This window comes from Brassica napus, chromosome C6 (assembly GCF_020379485.1).
Source record: "Brassica napus cultivar Da-Ae chromosome C6, Da-Ae, whole genome shotgun sequence".
NCBI classification, from domain to species: Eukaryota; Viridiplantae; Streptophyta; class Magnoliopsida; order Brassicales; family Brassicaceae; genus Brassica; species Brassica napus.
The window spans coordinates 14,618,278-14,622,509 of NC_063449.1; the positions used below are offsets into that span (position 1 = coordinate 14,618,278).

Here is a 4,232-nt window from a genome sequence, read left to right on the forward strand (position 1 = left end):
TGGGAGCTTTAAGATCGCTCCAGGGATCATCTGGTTGGTACGGCGGAACAGGCAAGTTCGGTGTAGGGGTCGCTCCAGCTGGAGTGTTCTCGTCCCAGTTGCTTGCCTCCTCCAGACTTAGACTCGCTACCATTCTTCCCATACTCCTTGCGGAATCAAGCATCTTGGCATACCCGTCTACATCAATGTTTATGACACTCTGCTCGGCCTCAGCTCTTACTAGTGCAAGCTCAAGTGGGTCTTCTGTAAAAATCTCCTCGATCATTCTTTCGCGAGGTTGCAGCAGGTCAATCCCTTCATCAACCTCAAAGGTCTGCCCATCTAACATCGGCTTTTTTAGTAGTTCATCCATCTCGAATTGCATGATTATGTCCCCAAGATTCAGATCAATCTTCCCTTGTCGCACATCAATGATGGCTCCAACAGTACATAGGAATGGTCTTCCCAAGATGAGAGGATCCTTAGACTCTTCTTCCAGCTCCAGAACAACGAAGTCTGCTGGAACAGAGGTGTTTCTGACTTTTACTTGGAGATCCTCTAGTATACCAACTGGGGATTTGACTGATCTATCTGCGAACACTAAGGACATCTTAGTTGGTTTGAAATGCGTGTATCCTAGACGTCGTGCTACAGAGTAAGGCATGAGGTTCACGCTGGATCCAAGATCAACCAAGGATCATGCAAAAACTGTCTATCCAATATGGATAGAGAGGACGAACTTGCCGGGGTCTCCTCGCTTCTTTATCTGCCTGTTCTGAAGCACTGCGCTGCACTCCTTGGAAACTGTCATGAATTCGCTCTCCTCTGATATTTTTCCTGAGATCAATCCCTTCATAAAGCTGCGCATGGAGGGCATCATCTGGATCGCATCCATCAAGGGGAGTCGGACGGTTAGGTCCTCCAGCATCTTCCTGCACTTCATCTCCTCTCTGTCCTTACGAGTGGCCTTTGCTGGAACAGGGTAAGGGACTTTAGGAATGTATTCGCGAGGAGGAACAACCTCTGGGATCGGGCGAACAGCTTCAGCTGGTTGTTTTGGCCCTGGTATTGATCTGTCTCATATGGCTCGCGACATTATCGTACTTGGTGCTCAAATCTCCGAACATATGGTTCATTCTGGTATTGATCTCGGTAGTAACCTGGTTCAGAGCTTTCCCTTGGAGTTGTTGTCCTTGGAGCAGCTGCTGCAACATGACCTTTGTCTCATCTTGCGAAGCAACGATAGGAGCGGAGGTAGCTGGTTGAGGGTTCTGGTGTTTCTGCATCTGGGGTGTGTTGTTCTGCAGTTGGCTTAGAACATAAGCCCGGGGTTGGTAGTTCTTTTTATACCCGACATACTGATCAGTTGGTTTATCTTGCTTAGGCCAGAAAAGCTGTTGGTTGTTCCGCACGTTAGGGTTTGGGTGGTAGTTTTTGAGCTGCCATCCTTGCCCATTCACGTAGCTCACCTCTTGCTGATCGTCCCCTGATAATTCAGCTTCAAACGCCAGGTCACTGGTACTATTCTCAGGAGTTGCTTCTTCCATTATGAACACTTGGCTTTGGTTTCCCTTAAGCAGTTGGTCCACCTTCGCAGCGAGATCATCTATGCTGTTCACACTCTTCGAGCGGTCATGCTCCTTGTTCTTGTTCAGTGAACTTGATGCCATGTTCTCAATCAACGCAAACGCACCAGGTGTGGTTTGAGTCATGAAGTCTCCATTACTAGAAGAGTCAAGGGTGTTCCGAAACTCATAACTCACTCCATCGTAGAACACCTCCAATATGTAATCATCATCAAACCCATGGTGTGGGCACTCTCTCTGGTATTCCTTATACCTTTCCCAAGCTTCATGAAAAGGTTCATCAGACTTCTGCTTGAAGTTGGAGATTCTGTGCCGTAGAGCCGTGGTTTTTGACTTTGTGTAGAAGTGGCTCAGGAATGCTGATCGAACCTGGTCCAATGAGGTGAGAGAACCGGTAGGGAGAGATTGCAACCAGCGAGAAGCTTTCCCTTCAAGAGAGAATGGGAACAACATGCATTTGACATAATCTGGTGGCACTCCATTAGAGCGAGAAAATTGCAGATCCTCTCAAAGGCCTCTATGTGGTCCATTGGAATGTCTGAAGTGAGGCCGCTGAACGTGCTCTTCTGTACCAGACCTATCAGTGCAGGTTTGATCTCATAATCTTGTTGAGTACAGGGTGGAGGGTTGATGGGGGAGTGGTTAGTAGCGAAGTTTCGCGGAAGGTTTCGCTCCTCAATAAAAGCACCACGCTCTTCTCGCGCGGCGTTCACGGCTGCTTGTTCCTGAGCAGCTTGTTGCTGATTTTGGATGGTCTGATGCATCTACAACATCTGCTGTTGCTGAGTCTGCATTTGTTGTTGAATGAGTGCCAATGCAGCAGTGAGATCATCCATATTGCCATGATCACCCATGTTGGTGTCGGTTGTTTTTGGCTGTTGACGGTTATGTCTTTCTAATCTTGCGAGTTTGCCGTTGGTCAGTTGATGTAGTGGTCCTTGTGCGTTGCTCCGTGTATGTCTACTGGTCATGCACTTGGATCATCTGTTCCAACAAAGAAATAAAGCAAGTTAGATATCTCAGACTAAATATTAAACCGAAAAATAAAGGTAAAAGCTTAGTCCCCGGCAACGGCGCCAAAACTTGATACACTAAAAATGAATCTTTGCTACTGTCAAGCTAACAATGGTAAATGTAATCTTTGAGTTCAATAATAAGCTGAGAAAAAAGTGAGGTTTTGAGAATTAATTGTGACGCAAGTAACTAGAATACCTAGATGGTTCAAATTCGATTTAAATGATGCCGGCTTAGGGTTATTAATCGGGTGTTTATGCAAAACTGAACAACTATTCAAGTGCAATGAGATGCAGTCTAGAACTCAGATCACTCGGCTGAACAATCCACTATCGTGGTCTTGCTCCCTTTGCAGATCGGTCTTGAATCCTAAGTTCTCACTTGGAACAAGACGCGATAACAAGCCTTAGAGACAAGATCTGATTAGTTCACTTAATACCCTAATATCTACTCTCGCTGATTAGGGATACAAAGGTCATTCAATATATGTCAATTTATCTCCTAAGCGGTTAGCTAAGTGATTAAATCAGAAATCGAACATTAAGTGATCAATTCAATGTAAGCAGTAAGAACAATATGAATGACAAACAGTTAAGATCACTTATTTGTGTTCAGTTCATGCGGCTAACAACCTACAACCCTAAGCAAGCTTAGCCTACTACTCAATCATAAAGTAGGATGACAAAGACATGGTTTCTGAATAATACATCATATAAAATAAAGTAGAAAGACAAGGGTTCAGGATGATCTTCTCGTGAGGATGAAGCCTTCTCCCTTACAAGTTGCTTAATCCAAAGAAAATAGTTCTAGGTGTCTTGCAAAACTAGCGTCAGAAAAAGAAATGATAGCATAGGCCTTTTTATATGGAGGCGCTGGTGGTAAAGAGATAAGAGAGAGTGGAATCTAGGGCAAACTTCCGGAATAGGAAGTTTCCTTAATGATCGGGAACAGTCAAACGCTTTTTCTCTTCGGGAACAACCTTCGGGTTGTTCTAGATGGCTGTTCCGCATCGAATCCTTCAAAACGACATCTGACTTCCTAAATCTCTCTTCTTTGCTCTTTCACCTGCTGCAAACCTGGAATGATATCAATTAAACACGAATTAGGACTGAGAATTAGCTCAAAGCCCACATATAATGGTATTAAAAACACCATATATGAACCGACTAGCGAGAAATCCCAGATCCGCGATATTCATGATCATCTCAGGAAAACGGCTGCAGAAGTCAGAGCGGTGAAATCTCAGATTCACCACGCTAATAGCACCGCGCCCGAGATCGACCTACTGCTCGAGGAATCTCAAAAAACGCCCTTTACTACCCGCATCACCGGAACTAGAGTTTCGAATCCTGGAAAAATCAAGGTAGCGCCTTACGACGGCACGACCGATCCAAGGGCACACCTGCAGGCTTTCCAGACCGCGATGGGGAGAGCCAAATTCAGAGAAAGCGAAAGGGGTGCCGGCGAATGCCGCCTCTTCGTCGAAAACCTCCAAGGAGCAGCACTCGAATGGTTCTCTCGCCTGAAGCGAAATTCCATCGGAAGCTTTCGCCAACTCGCTTCGGAATTTCACAAGCAGTACTCTATGTTCATAGACCGAGAAACCTCCGATGTCGATCTCTGGAGCATGTCCCAAGGAGTGGACGAACCTCT

At 45.6% G+C, this 4,232-nt stretch overlaps 1 non-coding gene across 1 annotated transcript; it reads left to right on the forward strand.

Annotated features, from left to right (window-relative positions):
- Window positions 1–1,779: 1,779 nt before the first annotated feature.
- LOC125589441 lies at window positions 1,780–1,886 on the forward strand. The gene has a single exon (XR_007325630.1). It is a non-coding gene; the product is annotated as a small nucleolar RNA R71 (small nucleolar RNA).
- The last annotated feature ends 2,346 nt before the right edge of the window (window positions 1,887–4,232 follow it).